The sequence below is a fragment of the Mustela nigripes genome, chromosome 4 (genome assembly GCF_022355385.1).
Source record: "Mustela nigripes isolate SB6536 chromosome 4, MUSNIG.SB6536, whole genome shotgun sequence".
NCBI lineage: Eukaryota > Metazoa > Chordata > Mammalia > Carnivora > Mustelidae > Mustela > Mustela nigripes.
This window is the reverse complement of record NC_081560.1, coordinates 122,694,307-122,716,558: the sequence shown is the minus strand read 5'-3', so window position 1 is coordinate 122,716,558 and position 22,252 is coordinate 122,694,307. Positions and strand designations below refer to the sequence as shown.

The following is a 22,252-nucleotide window of genomic DNA, read 5'->3' as shown; positions in this document are numbered from 1 at the left end:
TCATAATTTATAGTCAAACTGGCCCCACAAAGGGATTTGATCTAACCAAAATAAATATCATTTTCCTGTCTGGAATCAGCCCAGATACTCGATACCAGCCAACATTAACAGTATTAAGAGTGTTTCCTTCCAATTACATTATAACTAAGAATTATATTAACATGAACTGCAGATGTTATAATAGAATTTAGTGAGAGTCACATAAATTCAGGCTCTTTAACTGAGATGGATTTAGGGATAGAAACTAAATTTATCAAGAGTGACCCTAGTTATTCCTACTCATACTGGTTATTCTAAGAACAGTGGATTTGTTTTCAGGACAAATGCTTTTCTAAGTCTTATTCCCTCCTGGCCTTGTTTATTATAAAATCAAGAGACACTCACCATGCCCAGTGCCCATTCTTTATTAATTATTTAATACCAAGATCTTTTTTCTTCCTTGTAACAAGTTTTCCACATTAGTATTCAATCTTCATATTATTTCAACCTTGGTATAGAACTGAACCATCATATTACAGGGGTGCAGGGATAGAAACTGAATTTATCATGTCAGAAATAACAAGATCAATGTAAGAACTGTCTGATTATACTTTCGTTCCTGATTATTCCAAGGTGAGAACTACCTAAAATAACAGTTGTGATAACAGCAGCCCAAACTTTTAACAAGATTTGATATATCAAGTATTACTATTTTAAAATACTTAAATTGGTGTTAGCATATATTTAAATGGGCTCTCCAATGGTCACATTTTGTTTAATATATACCTGGTCAGTGGAGCTTAATTCATTGTTTGATTATTCAGAATATGAGTTGTAAAATCAGATGGGCTGTTGTAACTTGACTCTACTAACATAGTAACCCTGTGACTTGGGGTCAAATTATTCAAGCTATTGGGGCTCTGTGTTTCTATTGTCTGGGATTTTGCAAAGACTGAGCTACATAACAAATTCCACTATTTAGTGCAGAATTATTAATATCTGTTATACCTGTTCGATATTATCATTCATATACAAAGACAAAATAAACCGCTCAATTTAACAAAGATATATGTGTGTGTGTGTATATGTATGTGTGTGTGTGTGTGTGTGTGTGTGTATCTTTGTTTTGTTGTTGTTAAATTGAGCAGTTTATTTTGTCTTTGTAACCTCTAGCAGGCATACATAGACTAAAGAATTCTTAACTGAAAACCTTTCCACAAAAGTTATTCCAGACACCACTCTGATTACAGTTATTAGTTAAAACTCTGCAGGTACTTTTTAATAATAAAGATTTTTCTTCATTCTGGGATTTCAAATTAGACCCACGAAATACATAATTAAAACTGAAAACAAACAAACAAAAAAGTCTATGAAATAAACTGCATGTACTTTGACTTATATATATATATTTTTAAGATTTTATTTATTTATTTGACAGACAGAGATCACAAGTAGGCAGAGAGAGAGGTAGAAGCAGGCTCCCTACTGAGCAGAGAGCCCGATGTGGGGCTCGATCCCAGGACCTTGGGATGATGACCCAAGCCCAAGGCAGAGGCTTGAACCCACTGAGCCACCCAGACGCCCCACACTTATGTTTTAAGGGAACAAGTAAACAGCAGAACTGACTTAATCAGTTAAATCTGCTGGATGACCAAACAAATTATTCCTGATTATTAAGTAATTACTATATGTGAAATTTATGCAGATAACCATAATTATTGCTGAATAATTTTAAGAAAATAGATTATTTATGATTTTCTTAGAGCTCAAATTCTTTTTCATACTCACTCTTGTATTTTTGGATTCTCCTCTTTACATGTGGTCATCATTATCATTTTAGGATCTTTATCATACCCCCTAGGAAAGTACACATCTCTTTTCAAATAACACCCTGAATTCCAATCATTATCATAACATAACTGGGGAATTGTATTTCTCTCTTCTGAAACATATTTCCTCTTATTCCTGCCTATGTAGGTAATATTCATCCTTCAAGGTTTATCTCACAAGAAAACTGTGTCAACGTTTTGTTTGATCCACAGACATGATATAGACAGTCTTTGTGTTTTTTTGTTGTGTTGCTTTAAAGTTATGCTGTTTATTAGTATTTGGCTTAGTTAGAATTTTAAAAAATATATTGTTTAGTCTCTCCCCAGTGTTTTTAAAATGCCTTAAACCTAAGACTGTGTCTGTAATGCCTCTCATGTTTGATCAATAATCTTGAGCATATGAAAATCACAGTAACATTCAAGATTATTATGATTTTGAAACATGCCTTCTTTGTGCCTATGCTGTGTGTATTTATTTATTTATTTAGTTAGTTAGTTAGTTTTAGCAGCTTAGGGGTAAGGAGATCATTCATGAATCCAAAGTGTTGAACAAAATGAATAACTGTAAGAACAAATAAACCAACAAACTCTAAAATTTGGTAGCTTATTATGATATTATTTCTCATGATTCCCTGGGATGAATGGAGAGTTTAATGACAAAAGAAAATGTCTTTCAGTTAGACAAGGTTCCCAAAAGAACTTTTTTTTTTAAATCATTTTATATTTTTTAGTTATCAATTCTCTTGATATTTTGGCTTGTTCTAGAATTGGCCCTGACTTAAAAGAAACGTTAGCCAGTATGGTTTGGCAGCTAGTGATTGGTGTGTCATGGACAGCAGAAATGTCATAGGTGTTTTCAGGATATAGAAAGAGCTGAGTTCCTAGTGGTAACTTGTGAATACCTGTATAAAAAGGTTCACAGGATAAAGAACTTTGCTCAGCAGAATGTGCCAGGCAGTAGGGCAGTGAACAAAGTGAATGAAGGTACAGATATATATCCATAGCAGTGTGGGTGAGAGGTATGGATGCGCAAACAGAAAAGAACTTTCCCTGAAGAACATGCCCATAAAGCGACATCAGTGGCAGGAAGGGAAACTAGCAACCGTTCTTCCTGTAACCAGTAGGAAACTTTGGGAGGAAGAAATTCATCTGAGGAGGATTTGTCTGAAGTTTTTGCTTAATATATTTTTAAATCTCCTTTATGGTTCCCATTGATGATGCAGGTACATTTTTCTTCAAGGCTTCTGGAGTCCAATCTGAATGTGTCAATTATTTTTTTTTTGTTTATTTTTTGAAAGACTTGATGGACAGAAACATGTTTCAAGATGGTCCCACTGGACTTAGGCTACAATAAAAGATACATATTTCATTTCATATTTGAAGATGGCTTACTTTGCTTCTTTTATAAGTATTTTACTTATTTATTATTTACTTATTGACTTATGTTCAAGAGAGAGAGAGAGAGAGAGAGAGCAGGCACACATGAGAAGTGGGAGGAACAGAGGGACAGGCAAAAGCAGACTCCATGCTGAGCCAAGGGTCTAACATGGGGCTCCATTCCAAGATGGCAACATCATGACCTGAGCTGAAATCAAGAGTCAGTTACTTAATGTATTGAGCCACCTAGGCACTCTGAGAGCTCAGTTTGTTTCCACGAGCAGTCAGTAGATTTTCATTTCTTTGAATATACTGTCTCCTTATTCTGAAAATGCAAACTTAAGGCTTTTATGACATGCCATAGTAGAATATTGATACACACAAATTTTATAAATTACCTAATTGGATAATGCTGTTAGAATATAAATTAATTTAAAGTGTATTTAAATAAGTTAAATAAAAATGCTAACAAAGAAAAGGAGAGAAAATTATACGTAAGAAAGTACTCAGAATGTACCAGACCTAATGGGACTAATGTGTGAGTTTCTTAATGTCTACAATAGGTCAAACTCATAGTTAAAAATGGAAAGTGGACAGTTAATTATCCAGATATTTAGAACAAATAGGCAGCCTAAATGTGTTGCTAACCACAGCAGATGGAAGGAGAGAGGAACATAGAGAGAATAAGTAAGAATTTTCTTTGTTGGGGCATCTGGGTGGCTCAGTTGTTAAGCCTCTGCCTTTGGTCAGATTGTGATTCCAGGGTCCTGGGATCCAGTGCTGCATCAGGCTCCCTGCTGAGTGGGAAGCCTGATTCTCCCTCTCACACTCCCCTGCTTGTGTTCTCTCTTGCTATGTCTTTCTCGGTCAAATAAATAAATAAAATCTTAATTTTTTTTTCCCTTTGTTTAGGGGAACTGATGTGAACTAGAGAGCATAACTTATGACATAATAAAGAATGCTCTGCCTGGTAATTTTTTTTAAAGAAAAAAAAACATAGATTTCTTATCTTCATTAGCTGAACCAAAGTACATCAAGTAAAATTAGATGTAGATACATGCAAATGTTATACTCGGAGCACAGTGACTGGCTTTTCTGAGCACAAATGCATCTTTTGAAATGGAATGTCTGCTGGAGTTTTAGATCTACCATGGATGGACAGTGATCTCTGCCCATTTGGAGGGCACGGAGGGCAATCCCCTTGTTTGAAAACATTAAATATCATACAAAATCTTGTCACCATTACTGAAGATGGATTTAGCTACACTGCCTCCCTCGAACCCTGTAATTCTGCAGTTGTAGATATCATTGACTAAAACCCATTTCAGGCAGCCATTACACAATGAGGTCTTTTTTTAACTTGTGTTAAAAATATGCTTTTTAAAATTTCTTATTCTTTTGGATTCATAGAAACCAGTTCAGACTCTTTCCCAAGAGAGCTATTCAGAGTTTGAAGTCAGCTATGTATGTTGGTAATTTCTTCCACTAGTTGTGGATTCCTCATGTACTGTCATTATTACCATAACCAGTCATTTCTGCATGTTCCTTTTCTCTTTAAAAATGTACTGTTCTGCTGAAGAGCAATGACTTCGGAGTCCAGTTGCTCTTTTGTCGAGTAGCTATGTGACTTGGGATTAAGTTAATCTTTCTGGGCCTGGATACTCACCTGTAAAATGGGGATAATGACTATACTTACCTCAAAAACTTATTGTTGTGAATTTTAGTATAGCACTTATGTGTTAGGCATTATTATTATTTATTATTATAAAATATTTCTACCCTTATTCTAATTATTCCTTTAGCATGCATGATTTGCATTGGTAAAAAGTCAACTCACTTAATATTACTAAAATTTCAACTTAAATCCCCATTCTCATGTTATGGGCATAATTGCTAATCTCAGAGTCCCTTTCTCTGACCTGATTCACTTGAGCTGAGTGTGGAACGCTGTATTAGTCTATATACTACATTTATTTTTATCACTATCAGCCTGTGGTTTCACCCTAACACATCTGGTTGGATCTTGATATTATAATTTAATGCATCTAGGTTTCCTTTTTTCTTTTTTTTTTCTTTTTTTTTAAGATTTTATTTACTTGAGAGAGAGTATGCACATGCATGGGTGGGGGAGGGGCTTAGGGACAGGGAGAAGCAGAGTCCCCACTGAGCAGGGAGCCCTATGTAGGTCTTGATCCCAGGACCTGAGATCATGACCTGAGCCGAAGGCAGATGCTTAACCAACTGAGTCCTCCAGACGCCCCTGTTTTTTTTTTTTTGTTGTTGTTGTTGTTGTTTTTAATTTTTAATAAAGATTTTTATTTATTTGAGAGAGAGAGAGAGCATGAACGAGTGGAGAGGCAGAGGGAGAGGGACAAGCAGACTCCCTGCTGAGTGTGGAGCCCAACATTGGGCTGGATCCACAATACTGAAACCACAACCTGAGTGGAAACCAAGAGTCAGACACTCAACCCACAAGCCACCCAGGTGCCCCTGCATTTAGGTTTTCTAAAAAATAATTTATCAAAATACATTCATATATGTGACTAATATGGTTTCTAAACTTTAATTCAGGTCAGAGGTAATAAGAATTAAAAAGAACTAGGCTAAAGAGATGCATGTAGTGAATGGCCAGGGAGGATTGCATATTGAAATTGTACATATTTTAGGTACTTTGAAAATTAGCCATTCTAAAATTATCAGTCCAGATGTCTTTATATTCACCAACATGTGCTTAAATAGTTATCATGTTTCTGCAGGAATTTATCAAACACCTTTATGATAAATAACCATTATGAATATCATCTCCATAAGGGCCATCATACACTCATTTCCTAATCTTTTGATCCTATTTAAGCCGTAAATAAATTCAGTCTTGAGTCACTTATTTTCAATGAATCTGTGCAAGTATTAAGTGTGCATCTTTCCAGATAGTGTTTTAATGTCCTTGAAACAAAAAGTTCTAAAAGCAATATTGGGATTGATTTTAAGACCAGATTGGATATTTGAGTTTCCTTTGAAAGTAATTAGTATTTTCCATTTTCTAGACTTTTAGCAGTTTTATTCTGATTTCTCATATATCAATATTAGTGGTTCAGTGAAATCTTGACACAGTATTCTCTGAATTTCGAAGAGATGTTGACTGGCCTAGGAAACTACTCAATTAAGAGTAACCTAGTGTTCTGTATACTTTAGCAGCTCCCTGGGACAGTCAGGGATGAAAGGAATGATGTGGGGATACAGAATCATCAGGAACATTTCACTTCAATTTAAGGACAATGCCATTCTAAAAAACTTGGATACTAAAACCTGGAACTGACAACGTAACCAACTTTAGTAATTTAGTTTATGCTAATTTCCAAGTTACTTAAATCCCAAAATACTTCATGACATACCTTATGTTTCCTAAATGTTTTCCTTTTGTATGTGCTTCGTGGTGGTTTTCCAGTCATACTCAATGTTCAGTTCAGTTCCCCTGTGTATGCTGTCAAGACACTTGGCCACAAGGTCCTTACCCCTTTTTTTCTAAGGTCTTCTTCCCTTCCCTGTCTCTCTCTCTCTGCCCCACTCCATTTTCCTAACTAACTTCTAGTTACCTGTACTGTTCATGTCCTCAGTCACTTCCTTTAGGAAGCCCTCTGTCACTGTCACTTCCCTCTACCTACATCATCTTCATTAGGTGCCACTATTGTGTCCTTCCATGGTTCTCCACATGGCTGCTGTGAACCATTACCACACATTATTTTCATAGCTAATACACACATCTATGACTCCACTGGATCCTGACAGTAATAGGGAAAAAAATAGTAACTATGCTTTCTTAAGTGCTTATTATAATCAAGTATGTATAGAAATGTATGTATTTATCAATATGTAAGTGCATATTTATATATAGATATAAGGACATAGATATATATTTATTCTTCTCAACACCTCTATGAAAGACTCATATAAGAAATAATTGAGAGGACCAGGGTGGCTCAGTTGGTTAAGCAACTGCCTTCAGCTCAGGTCATGATCCTGAAGTCCCAGGATCAAGTCCCCAGTCAGGCTCCCTGCTTGGCAGAGTCTGCTTCTCCCTCTGACCCTCCCCTTCTCATGCTCACTCTCTCATTCTCTCTCTTTCTCAAATAAATAAATCAAATCTTTAAACAAAATAATTGAATTAGAAGGTTTAAGTACAACCTGTAGAAGATCACATGGCTATCAAGGAATGAACTAGGATTCCATGAACGTAGTAACTACACTAATATCTTTAAAAATCTAAAATGGGGGCACCTGGTGGCTCAGTGGGTTCAGCTGCTGCCTTCGGCTCGGGTCATGATCTCAGGGTCCTGGGATCGAGTCCCGCATTTGGCTCTGGCTCGGTGGGGAGCCTGCTTCCCTCTCCCTCTCTCTCTGCCTGCCTTCTGCCTGCTTGTGATCTCTGTCAAAAAAAAAAAAAAAAAAAAAAAAAAAAAAAAAAAAAAAAAAAAAAAACAACCTTTAAAAATCTAAAATGAAAAATGGTCCACCAAAATGATCAACATATGAAATAATGGTGCCTCTTTGGCATTTATCTTCTCAACAAGAAGCAAATAGACCCAAGGATATTATACTGGAGACATTCCCGATTTTTTTTTTTAATTTTATTTATTTATCAGAGAGAGAGAGGGGGAGAGAGCAAGCACAGGCAGACAGAATGGCAGGCAGAGGCAGAGGGAGAAGCAGGCTTCCTGCTGAGCAAGGAGCCCGATGTGGGACTCGATCCCAGGACGCGGGGATCATGACCTGAGCCGAAGGCAGCTGCTTAACCAACTGAGCCACCCAGGCGTCCCGTCATTCCCGATTTTGACACACAAAAATTCATTTTATGCCCAAAACAAAATGCTCAGCATGGAACAGGTGCTCAACATAATTGTTGATGGAACTGGTCATTTTTAGGGGGTGTCCAAAAGAAATGCTTTCAGCTAAGGAGGTGGGTGTTCTGTAAAGTGTGAAGTGTGAGCTGAGATCTCACTTCACCACTCAGTGATGCTGTATACCTCTGTGTTCTAAAATTTTGTCTATCCTTAGCCCACTATAAAAACAAGAGTTAGGGGGTGCTGGGTGCCTCAGTTGGTTAAGCAACTACCTTTGGCTCAGGTCATGATATCAGGGTCCTGGGATTGAGTCCTTCATCAGGATCCTTGGTCAGCAGGGAGTCTGCTTCCCCTTCTGCTCCTCACTCCACTCAGGCTCTCTCACTCATTTTCTCAAATAAATAAAATATTTAATAAAAAACAAGAATTTGCATTTATCTGAAAACCAAATAAATATGCACAAAAATATTTCTCAAGGGACACTTGGGTGGCTCAGTTGGTTGGACGACTGCCTTCGGCTCAGGTCATGATCCCAGAGTCCCGGGATCGAGTCCCACATTGGGCTCCCAGCTCCATGGGGAGTCTGTTTCGCTCTCTGACCTTCTCCTCACTCATGCTCTCTCTCACTGTCTCTCTCTCAAATAAATAAATAAAATCTCTAAAAATAAATATATATTTCTCAAACTCATATTTATTTTGCATATGCATTAAGAGTATAACATTGGGGCACTTGGGTGGCTCAGTGGGTTAAGCCTCTGCCTTCAGCTCAGGTCATGATCTCAAAGTCCTGGGATCGAGCCCCGTACTAGGCTCTCTGCTCAACAGGAAGCCTGCTTCCCCCCTCTCTCTCTGCCTGCTTCTTTGCCTACTTGAGATCTCTCTGTCAAATAAAGAAAAAAATAAAATCTTTAAAAAAAATAAAAAAGAGTATAGCATTAACTTTATTTCTAGGATACTACACTATGCGGTAAAGTAAAAACTGCATTAAACGGTGTGTCCTTGGCGACCACTCAGAATCCTGAACTTATTCAACCTTTATAACTCTGAAGGATTTTGATGGAAATATGTATTTATATTGTTGATTTCAAAAGCAGCATTTCATTAGGAATAGAAGGCCCAGGGATTTCAATGTATTGAAAGAAACAGGGTGCATGGAGATATCATTTATCCACTCTCTGAGAACAAGGTTGTTTTTCAGGATGCATGTGTAAGCATGTATAAATACATGTACACATATATGTACATACGTACGTATATCTAACATGTGTCACATTAAAGTATTTACAAATTGTACAGACATAAATCAATATAAATGGAGTTTTCCTTGTTGAGTATCCTAGGCTGAATTACATAAAACTTTTATAACTGTATTGTATTCGCTGAATTTTACCAAAGACTGTTTAATTAACATGTACGATTTTTATGGGAAAGAAATTTGCTTTAACCTCTAAGCTATGCCATTGTCCCTTTGTTTGTGTGTGTATGTGTGTAATTTAGGAGTGTCCCAGCATATTGTCATTTGGTCTCTTTGCTTTATGTTTTGGGTTAGAAAAGAAATGCAGAAGTGGTATATTTATCTCATACCTTGATCATCTGAGAACTGATTCTTAGAGTCTTAGAGAGGTTAATTTAGTCATCAGGGGTATTTATTTTGCTCTTACACATATGTGTTGTGTGTATGTGTATCCCACAAACCAGGATCTTTCCTATTGTGTGAGTGTGTGTGTGTGTGTGTACACACATCTGTTTGGGCTCCTAGAGTGTGCTTCTATTTTTAAGATGTAGCTTGGCAATCAAAAGCTACTTATTCCCTTAGGTAATTGTAACTGTCACAATGTCAGCAAGGCTTACACTCCCTTCATATGAGACAAGGCATACATTTCATTTAAATTAGTCCTAATTCTGTCACTTCAGCAGTCCACTTGTGTGAACAATGTTGAAGCTTGGCTAGTCACCCTTGTTTTCTACACTTCGGTTGAGCAAACTGAAACTACTGTCAGTATCCGTGATTAGAGGATGCTGGAGTAGTAGCATAAAGAGTCTCAAAGCCCCCAAGAAATAACTGTAGAAAACAATAACTAATCATAAGTGTTCTCATGCTGCAAGCACAGATGCAGATCACAATACACCTTGGGTTTCAAACATGAAGTTTCACCTAGCCTAGAAAAAAAATTAATAGTTAATTTTATACATAAAGCATATGAGAAAGATTTTAAGGAGTGAAAATTGATTTTCCATATCTGCAAATGGGACCCAAGTTAAACCCATCTTTAAAATAGATATTTAAGCTGCCAACAGCCTTTTTGATAGCAGCTCTTTCTCTAAATTTGTATTTTGTATAAAGAATGATTCACCATCTATCCTATCCACTTTAACAAATCAGACGTTTTCATTATTCTGCACTCCTTTCTAATTGTTATTGATGTGTACACGAATTTTACCATAGCATCATATATTTGTTTTCATGTTCTATACATTTCACTTAATTTATGAGTCATAGTCTTCTTCCATGTGTCTACAGAGCAGTCACAATGTAATTTTAATAATGGGATAGTATTCTGTCAGAAATTCTACCACTTAATTTATTGCAATATTATTGATTCTATGATTGCCCTCTTAAAATAATTCCAAGGACTGTATTTACTAGGTAGAAATGTCTAAGTATTTTTGTAACTCACAACAAACACATTTTGAAAGTGACGACATTGTGATTTAGAATGTCACAAGGTCATGAAATTGTGTAACTGACATATCTTGAAGTCCTCTCTCTATATATAAAATAAAATAAAAGCAGAGTTTTTGGCACCTGAAGCCTGGTGAGCAGTATTTGTCAGGATGGTTCTAACAGACTGAACCTAAAGAGGCTTCTCAGATCTACGAAGTTCTCCTTGATTATTACTGTCAGTGACCTCAAGAAATTAGTAGTGTCTGGGGGACAGAGGCAGGGTATGTTTATTAACTTGAAAATTATACCAAATATAGGCATGAAGTGCTTTAACATTTCTTAATTACTCTAAATCAGAGAAGTTGATGACAGGTTATCGTTAGAAATCAAAGAAGAAAATCTAATATATCTTCATGGGCATATTTAATTCTTAGCCAATATCTTAACATTATTCAGCAATCATTTATTAAGTACTTATTATTTACTATGTGCAAACATAGTTGTAGATTCTGGGGGTGTGCTGATAAGGCAAAGTTCTTACCCATTTGAAGTTGTATCCACTTCCTACTTGCTGAAGAAGCACTCAGAGTCTCTGGACATTGTTAAAATACATTTACTATCAACAGTTTTCTATTTACTGATTATTTTACTGAAGATTTCATGAAAAAGTATAAAAGGTTTTACATGGCACTACTGCAGGGAAACAATAAAAATCTCTTAGAAAAAATTAAAACATCCTGGGGGATTTCTGCTTCAAACCAGTATAATGTAACAGATACTAATTTTCCCTCCTACGTGACAAAACTAAAAAAATCGGGCTGCCTGGGTGGCTCAGTTGGTTAAGCCACTGCCTTTGGCTCTGGCCCTAATCCCAGGGTCCTGGGATCAAGTCCCACATTGAGCTCCTTGCTCAGCGGGGAACTTGCTTCTCTCTCTGCCTCTGCCTGCTTGTGCTCTCTCGCTCTCTCGCTGACAAATACATAAATAAATAAAATCTTAAAAAAATAAAAACTAAAAAAATAAAATATGTAAAAAATACTTCTCATATATTGGAGATCAGGACAGGGATTCCTGTGAGAAAGAAAACATGAGTGAGCACAATGACTGCCCTGAGTTGTGGTCTGGAGAGACTTTCCAAGCTGTACTGTTGAGGCAAAACCCAGGTGCAGCGTGGCAATTTCCAAGATTAGGAGATAGAAGTAGGTGGCTAAGGGAACTAAGGCAACTGAAGTTCATAGGACATTGGACTGGAGAGAAAAGAGCTTCCCAAAGAGATGGCTTCAGAAATTTGTAGTCCTCTCCAAGTCTTCTCCCCACCCCCAACTGTGTTATATTATCTTTAATTAAGTACAAAGACTTCCAATCAAGTCACCTAGAGACCACTGCTCTGTTTGACTACTAGTCTCTAGTTTCTCTCTTCAGCAATGGTGAGGTAGATACACTTCCCACAGGGAAGAGAAATACATGACTTGTTGCCTTTGCCAATAACAAAAAAGTTGGAGACCCTGCTGGCAAATCTGTTGTTATTGGTATCTTTCATGGGAACTGCATTAAAAGAACCAGGATATCTCTTTCTGTTCATGATCACATGAATTCTTCCCAGATTAGCACCTCTGGTCAACATACACATATTACCAGTGTCAAACTTGGTGAAATCAGTAATCTTTTCCAGTTTCCAAATCAATCTGAATGGTGTCTTTCACCTTGATGAGTGGACAAGAATAGTAGATGGTGCCAACATCATAGGCTACCAGATGAGGGACTTCTTTTGTCCCCACAAAGATTTTTCTCACTTTTAACAACTTACACTTGACCTCCTCAGGAGTAATCTGATGAACAGAAAAGCAACCCTTGGTGTCACAGATCAGACAGAAATTCTTTTCAGGCTTGACAATGCTGAGGAGACTCATAAAACCAGTAGGGTGGGTTATATTAGTTCAGATCTTGCCATCAATATTAATAAAATGCTACATACAGATCTTCTTTACTTTATCTCATGTTGGGGGCTACTTAAGTCTGTTCCTTAGGAAAATGGTGAGAGGGAGGCATTCTCGTAGCTTATGGGGACCAGTAGATGGAGGAGAGACAAACACACTGGTCAGTTTATTCAGTATCCAATGCTTTGGAACTGCTACACACTTCAGATACTTCTTGGGACCATGAGCCATGCCTGTGTTAGGCACAGAAAGAGGACTACGTCTTCTGGTATCTGAGAAAAGAGAGTGGAGTCCTCTCTAGGACTTAAGTTGAATATTGACTGGCACAAGCTTGTGAGGAAACTCCCTGAGGCTGTACAAAGAGCCTGAAAAGAACAAAGGAATGCTTCTCAGGGCTACATAGAGCCAAGGATAGTTCATGTTTAAACTAGCCAAAGTGGAAAACTCTAATTTCCAGAGGGGGGGCAGTCTTTATAGGTTAGAGTACTCAGAAGGATATCCTAGGGGTGCTTGGGTGGGTGGGTGGGGAGTGGGGTAGCTCAGTCAGCTAAGTGTCCGAGTCTTGATTTTGACTCAGGTCATGAGATGTAGGCCCATGTCAGGGTCCACACTGAGTGTAGAGTCTCCTTGAGATTCTCTCACCTCCTGCTTGTGCTTTCTCTAAAATAAAAAGCAATACAAAACAGTAACAACAAAAAAACAACAAAAGAAGGATATCCTAGTAGTGGTAATAATTAAAAGAAAGATATTGTCTCAGTAGTGGGGAAAATTAGTCCTAAACTGAGCACTACTCTGGACACAGCTAATAAAACAAAATGCCATTTTAGAAAAAAAATCATCCTAGTTCCAAGTAATGCACCTGCTTTCTAGAATAATGCTAAAGAACATTTAGAATAATATAAAACCATCCATGATTCAGCAAGGTGAAACATGATGTCTGGCATTCAGTGAAATATATTGATACTCAAAGAAGTAAGAAAATGTAACTCATAATAGAGTGAAAAAAATTTAACAGAACTTTACATGTAGATTATAAATATGATAGAAGTAGTGGACAAGGACACTAAACAGGTGGTGTAATTATATTCCAAATTTGTAGGATGGTAGAAAAAACTTGAGCATGACAAATATGAAATGGAAAATACTTTGGATGAGATTGAAAGAAAATTAAACACCGTAAAATAGAAGTCCAGAGGAACTGAAGACAGAATGATAGAATAGAATAATAGAATAATAGAAACTATGTGAAATGAAACAGTGAGGTAAAAGACTAAAGACACAATAAAGAGAACATCTAGTGGCCATTTATAATTGCTATACCTGAAAAAGGGGAGACAGAAAAAAGTATTTCATGAAATAATGTCTGTAAATTTTTCAAATTTGAATCTTACACCAACAGATTCAAGAAGCTCAAGAAATGCCAAGCATGAGGAACACAAAATTGCAACAAGACATATCATACTGAAATTCCTCAAAACCAAAAGTAAAAATAAGCCTAAGAACAATCCTAGTAAAGCAGGTAAAGATAAAATGACAACAAATATCTCATCTGATACAATATAAGCTGGAAAACAATGGGAAAAAAACAATGGAAAACAGCAACAACAACAATAATGTTTAAAATCCTAAAATATGCCTCGGTGGCTCAGTTGGTTAAGCCTCAGACTCTTGGTTTCGGCTCAGGTCATGATCTCAGGGTCATTAGATTGGGCTTCGCACTGGGTGTAGAGCCTGTTTGAGATTCTCTTTCTCTCATTCTCTCTCTGTCCTTCTTCTCCCCTCCCCCTTCCTCTCTCGCTCTCTCTCCCCATCTCTAAAAGAAAGAAAAAAAAAATCCTGAAAGAAAACAACTGCTCTCTATAGTCTGTACTCTTAGGAATAGCTTTTAAAAATGAAGTGATTAGGGGTGACTGGGTGGCTCAGTTAAGCACCTGACCTTTCTTTTTTTTTAAGTTAATTATTTATATATATATATATAAAGATTTTATTTATTTATTTGAGAGAGAGAGACAGTGAGAGAGAGCATGAGCGAGGAGAAGGTCAGAGGGAGAAGCAGACTCCCCATGGAGCTGGGAGCCCGGTGTAGGACTCGATCTCAGGACTCCGGGATCATGACCTGAGCCGAAGGCAGTCGTCCAACCAACTGAGCCACCCGGCATCCCTATTTTACTTTTTTTTAGAGAGAAAGAGAGAGCAAGTGGTGGGGAGGGGTAAAGGAAGAGGGAGAGAGAGAATCCAAGCAGGTACCATGCCCACTGAAGAGCCCAACACAGGGCTCAATCTCAGGACCCAGAGATCCTGACCTGAGCCAAAATCAAGAGTTCACCGCTTAACTGACTGAGCTACCCAGGTGCCCCTAAGTGTGTGACTCTTGTTCTCAGGTCAGGTCTTGATTTTAGAATCATGAGTTCAAGCCCTGCTTTGGGGTCCAGGCTGAGTGTGGAGCTTACTTCAAAAAGAAAAAGAAAAAAAATTATATATATATGACTAAAGACTTTCTCATCATTAGCAGATCTATGTAAAAAACAAATAATAAATGTTTAAATACAGCTTTCAAGTAGAAGGATAAAAATACAATATAGAAGATATAGAAATCTGGATCTGTACAAAGGAATGAAAAATATGTGGGAAATATATTAGATTGTCTTGCTTTCGTGCTCTCTTTCTTTTTTAATCTCTTTGACAACTGACTCTGAAGTAAAAATAATAAAAGTGTACTGTGGCTCTTGTACAGATAAAATATGTTGACGTAAAATATATGAAAAAATGTGACAAAGGCTGAAATGGGGAATTGTCAATATACTATAATTACTGTAATACTGTATGTGAGGTGGTAAAATGTCACTCAAAAGTAGACTGTGATAAAGATGTATTGTATAAGCCCTATCAGTAGGTAGATGGATAAACAAGTAGTGGCATAGCCATACAATGGACTATTACTCAGAAATTTAAAGAAAAGAACTACTGATATTCAGAATAACATTTAATGCATCTTAAAATAATTCCATTAAGTGAACGAAGCTAAACAAAGAAAACATACTAATTTCATTCATATATAGTTCTAAGAGAGTGCAAACCATCCCACAGCAAAGCAGGTCAATGGCTGTCTGGGGAAGTACGTAGGGGTTGTCTATGTGAGCAACTGGAAGAAAAAAGGAAAGAGGGAATCTAAAGGACCCCGAGGGAACTATGGAGGTAATGAATGTAATCATTGTTGGTGGTGGTTTCAAGGGTCATACATCTCTCATCATCTATCAAGTGGTAGCTTTAAAGTAGGTACAATCTAAGGTGTTTCAATAATGTCTCAAAAAACATGTGAAAAGCCAAAAAAAAACAAACAAACAAAACACCAAACAACCAAAGTTCAGTTGTTCCTTCTATACTTTTTTCTAGCTTGCCATATTATCTTTCTACCAAGCATAGCCTAGAACAAATTGTCCTGAATGTACTTAGTATACATAAATATATATATATACACACATAATACATAATACAAAATACATATTTTAAATTATATTTCATATATAATGTATAAGCATATAAATATGTGTGTAATATATACACATACATATAAAATATATTTAATACAATATATACATATATACATATAATTATATATTATGAAATATATAATACAGATTATATGTACCATAGGTGCATCTATGATGTTTACATTTAGTGTAAACATTTACATTTACATTTAGTGTATACTAAATACTAAATACTAAATACTAAATACTAAATGTTTACATTTACATTTACATTTAGTGTATACTAAATACTATAGTATATGTGTGTATGTATGTGGGGATATTTTATATAAGTATATATACAAAGACACAGCCCTACTATGTTGTGATCGTAACAATTTTGACATAGTTCTTCATGAGTAAGCTACTTAAAGAGTTATGTGAAACCACGTTAATAACTTTATTTTACTATAGAGTCACAGGAAAACTGTTTTTACTTAAAGCTACCCCACTGGAGAAAATTTTTGAATTGAATGTGGTTGTATTATGGAGAAACATTCCTATAGCTCTCAAAAGACACACCAAACCAATCTACAAGCATATATAAATGAAGCAAAGTTTCATAAATCCATACTTTGTGGAGTACTGATAATTTCTACATTTTTTGTTCTAAAATAACACAATAAAAATAATAAGATATTATATGAATATAAAAATAAAATATAGTACATTGATTCCTTATCTGGTAATGAGTCATGACCAAAAGTTCTCTACTTAGATCACATACACATATATGAAATATGTGTGTACTGTAGCCAATATTCTCTTGTACTAGGCTTCTAGCACAACCTGACTTTATCAAACATAGATGAAATGCTACTTTAAATATTCCTAATCTACAAATTAACACTACCTTTCCTATGTGTTTGCAAAAGTTACAGAAGTTGTAACACATTGTCTCAGAGTTGGTTGCTCTTTCTGACTGTTGAGAATAAATTATCATTCATTAGTGCCTTCTTAGTGGTCCCTGAGGTTGTTAAAACTTTTCTCACCTCCTGGGCAAGGGGAATTGGAATTAAAGGCTTTATTGCTATTCAGAACTTGACCTCAATAGAAAAATAACATAATTTTAATACCCAGAGGAAATGACCTCTTACTTCCAAGGTTTCCCTTATGAACCCCGTCAATGATATTATTAGCATTATTTTGTCTTTTAAATGTTTCAAAGCATCTCACCATCTTTTGCATCTTTGCATTGTGATGGATTAGAAAGGGACCAGGCCCTTTTTATTTCTGGATCTTCATATGGATATAATGAGGCTACATGCTTTCCAAAATTTTTGTACCCCTGTAGTTCATTAATGAATATGGGGAATCAGAGGGGCCACTGAAAAACCTGTCATATTTTTTTCCAGACCAATATTATTCCCTTCTGTTCTTACAATAGCAAAGTGCAAAAACTGTACAAAAAGTATGTAAAGTCACTAATACTTTCTAAGCGTTTTGGGGGCTTGGAGTCAAAGATACACTGACATTCTAAAATCTGTGCCAGTTCTTCTGTGCTGCTAAACATTTAGAGCTAGGATTACTGGCACTTTATTTTACAGACACATTTATGAAGGATCAGACCCCCAAAAGAGTGCAGTGTAAAAGACAAACTGATCTGCATAGAAAAATTGAAGGGTATTAAATTGGAGGGAATAATTCTAGCAACCCAACTGGAGTAGGGTCCTGTAAGGACTGGCTGGTGATAGCCTATAGCCGATAGCTGCCAAAGGATTTTTAAACACAGTGTTGCTTACTTTTCACTTTCACATCACTTATGTGCTATATGAAAACAAATCTCTCAACCTGAAAGTCTTCAGTCAAATGCCTTGCATGAATTGTTTTGGAAAACAACAATGAATACTGGTTAATTTCCACCAAGAGTTGCCACAGAATAAAAGGAAGACAATATTACAGGGATAAAATGTTAGTGAGATCTAGAAACTCAGACCCAAAGTGGCCATTAAAATGTAATCCTTTGGCGCCTGGGTGGCTCAGTGGGTTAAGCTTCTGCCTTCAGCTCAGGTCATAATCTCGGCGTCCTGGGATTGAGCCCCACATTGGGCTCTCTGCTTAGCAGGGAGCCTGCTTCCCTCCTTCCCTGATCCCTCCTCTCTGCCCGCCTCTGTGCCTACTTGTGATCTCCCTCTCCATGTCAAATGAATAAATAAAATCTTAAAAAAAAAAATTAATCCTGGAATGATATGTAGGGATTTTAGTTAGAGTGTGGATAAGGAGCTCAACCCAGCTGATTTCATTAAAATGGTCAGGAATACCTGCTTTATATGCAGATTACTATATACAAATTTCACTAATTACTTGTACTTCAGTGCCCACGTATGGCTTGCCAAAATAGCGAATCTCAAATGAGAAAATGAATATCCTCAAAATCACTTAATCACTCCCCATAAGGAGGAAATAGCATCCAACTTCTGCCCAACCTAGCACAAAGATCTTGGGTCAAAAGCAGCCCTTACTCCTTTCTTGCTCACTGCTGGGATGGTTATGCCAATATTTTATCCCTTTTATTTTTGGCCCCTAGAACTTTTCAGGAAAATTTCCCTTTAAAACCTCACAGCCCCTGTAAAGGGAGACTAGAATTATGGGGATAGCTAAGGAAAGCAGGGGTGCCAAAAATAGCAAACCTGAAAGAAACAAATCCTGAAAACATCCTGAAGACCCTAGGTTCTCAAGACATTAATTTTTAAAATATTTTATTTATTTGGAAGGAAGGGGTAGAACAAAGGGAGAGGGGCAAGCAGACTCTGCACTCTGCACTGAGAGCTCAATCCCATGACCATGAGATCACAACCTCAAGCTGAAATCAAGAGTTGGATGCTTAACCCACTGAGCCATCCAGGCTCAGTGGGTTAAGACATCATTCTTATTTTTTTTTTAAAGATTTTATTTATTTATTTGACAGAGAGAGATCACAAGTAGGCAGAGAGGCAGGCAGAAAGAGAGGAAGGGAAGCAGGCTCCCTGCTGAGCAGAGAGCCCGATGGGGGACTCGATCCCAGAACCCTGAGATCATGACCTGAGCCGAAGGCAGCGGCTTAACCCACTAAGCCACCCAGGCGCCCAAGACATCATTCTTATTACAAACAAGCCAAGACAGTCAATGAAAAACATTTTTGCTGGGTATTATGAGTCACAATTTAGCATGAAATTCAGAGAACCTATTTCATATATCTTATGGTAATTAGTATGGGAGGTGAAAGATGATATTTAACAACTTCCCACTTAAATTTGTGAAATAAATTAGAGTTCTCATCCTGGGGTAAAAATGCGTATTCAGAGATGTTTGACCTTGAATCTAATATCAAAGCCTAGATCCCCTCAGAGGTTCAAGTGTATATTTTTCATGGAGAGAGATAATGCTTTTTTTCCTATAACTTAAAAAATATATTACATTTTTTGTTAATGTTACTCTTTCTTTGTTGGTTTGTTTTTAGCACAGCATAACATCAGGAATCAGGTCTCTTTTAAATTCCAAGTGGCTAGCCTGAAAGGTTTATGGTTCTTTTTTGTAAGATGTTCTGTATTCTATTTCTGGAATGCTCCAGCCCACAGATATATAGCATCATAGGTATATTGCCTTCTTTGCTGTATAGACCCTGGAAAATGGTCTCCATTTGCCTTTTTAATTTTTATGATAACTGAATTTACTGTAAAGGAGCAAAGGTTTTATAAAGGCATTCAGTCATGTATTTCTACTGCAGGTATAAGGTTTAATTGTATAGTTGTTTTTCTAAAGCTCGTTTGTCATTGCCAATAGCATCTTCCTAATAGTGGTTTGCCAAAAAACATTTTGTTTTTATTATTTAATTTACTTATGGGGAAAAAAATTGGGCTATGTATTACTTATCTTCCTTGATTACATACATATTGACTCAAACCAGAACCACAAATGACAATGGAACTCCAGAAAATAGCATAGGTCGTAAGTTCAACAGCATTAATTTTGTTTATTGGCCCTCAACGGAGGTAGTTCACTTATTGGCACCTTTGTGAAACAGTGTCCATCTCATTGAGGGAAATTTATATATTCATATGCTTTAAGGACCATTGAGTAAATCATCTAAGTATATTATTTCACAGATGTCAGAATCATTCATACATTCCCTTATTAATTTATTAAAATAGACTCAATGAGATAAATTACTCTGGTATTTTCATTCTTACATTATAGGTAATAGGGCTAAGGTACAAATTAAATTTACTGGGCACAGTGTGCCTTGCTAGTCAGTGACAAAGATGATATTAGAACATAATGATGTTCAGGTGAGTAGTCCAATGTACAAATATAGAAAGGAGGGTCATTCATAGTCAAGTAATTAAATATAAGAATAGAACATTTTCTAGGAAGTGGAAAACAAGAAGAGCAAAGGTCACACCAAGCCCTGCCATTAGACTAAAACAACGTTGTCAGAGACAAAAAGACCATTACCACTACTGTGGTCATGGCAGCTTTTCTGTATTCATTATCCCCAGATAGCATCACCTCACCTTTGGGCCTAATGTATGTCAGGGTGGGGACCGGCGATCGACATATTGGTAGTATGGCATTTTCTCCTTAATCTCTTTGTTGTAAAGCAGCCTATTGACTTCATTTTCCCTTGACAACCTGGTAATTTTTCTTGTAGGATATTTTTTGATTTGTCTGATTATTTCCTTTTGATATATTTTACCTCGTTCCTTTATTCCCTCAATTTCCTAAAAATTAGAAGATAAATCTAGAGGCTAGATTACACTCAGGTTGTGTATTTTTGATAAAACTATTTATAGATCATATTAGGCACTAAATAATTCATCTCATTAAAGGGTACACCCACATGATGTCATCCCACTTGTGGTAAGGTTTTATTACTTTCCTAAGAAGGTATTATGAAATGTGTTCACTTTAAAATAAGTTTTTCCATAGATATTAGCAAGAAGACTGTGCTGTTTTACTTTGTTACCTTATAACTGTCCTGTCCCCAAACCTAATCAATGCCTTGATAAGTGGTTACAAAATGGTGGTTTTCCGAATTCTGTCATTCCATCTAAATATGTTAGTTGGCATTCTTCTAAGAAGTATCTTCTCTCATTAACTATGGATAAAATTCAGTTCTTCTTAAGAAATAGTAAAAGCTTATTTTTTCCCGTGAATTATCTATTCTTGTTTCATGTTTTTGTTTTCTTTCTCCTCTTCCTCTTCTCCCAACACCTGCCATGTTTTTATATCATTGCCATGAACTCGTGAATTTGTATTTTTCCAGTGATTTACTCCCATTTACAGTTACTGCATTTCCAATCAACTTTTCATTAAAAAAATGTGTCCTCAGGGCGCCTGGGTGGCTCAGTGGGTTAAGCCTCTGCCTTCGGCTCCAGTCATGGTCCTAGGGTCCTGGGATTGAGCTCTGCATTGGGCTGCCTGCCCAGAGGGAAGCCTGCTTCTCCCTCTCTGCTCCCCCTGCTTATGTTCCCTCTTCGCTGTGTCTCTCTGTCAAATAAATAAATAAAATCTTAAAAAAAAAATGTGTCCTTTAGTTCACTCATTAAGAGTACTTGGGTGGGGGCGCCTGGGTGGCTCGTGGGTTAAAGCATCTGCCTTTGGCTCAGGTCATGATTCCAGGGTCCCGGTATCCAGCCCCCATCAGGCACTCTGCTCCATGGAGAGCCTGCTTTCTCCTCTCTCTCTCTCTGCCTGCTTCTCTGCCTAGTTGTGATCTCTTTCTGTCAAATAAATAAATAAAATCTTAAAAACAACAACAACAACAAAAAAAGAGTACTTGGGTGTGTGTTATTATTCTACAGTACTGCCGTGGTGTACTTCAGCGAGGATACGTCAGTTTTAGCAGAATCACCTGCACCATTTCCATATGCATATTAGGAACATCTGTTACGTTGTGAAAATTTCCTGGACTTTTAAGTTCTGTTCCTTTTTGGGGTGGGGAATTTTGTCCTTTTCTCTGATTCCTCTTATCTCCTTCTTTGCTTCATTTTTGGTCCTGGCTCCTTCTTATCTGTACTTTTCTGTACATCCAGTTGTGCTATTCTTGGCAACTTTTGTAGTTTAGTCATGAGTTCTGAGTCGAAATGATAATTTCCTTCAATTTTCTCAAGGTCTG

At 36.7% G+C, this 22,252-nt stretch overlaps 1 long non-coding RNA gene and 1 pseudogene across 1 annotated transcript in view; one reads left to right on the top strand and one right to left on the bottom strand.

Annotated features, from left to right (window-relative positions):
* The window catches only part of LOC132015192 (uncharacterized), a 500,917-nt gene that overhangs the window by 180,791 nt on the left and 297,874 nt on the right, over window positions 1-22,252 (top strand). The gene's annotated exons all lie outside the window — the stretch shown is intronic.
* LOC132015414 (small ribosomal subunit protein eS4, X isoform-like) lies at window positions 12,061-12,856 on the bottom strand (annotated as a pseudogene).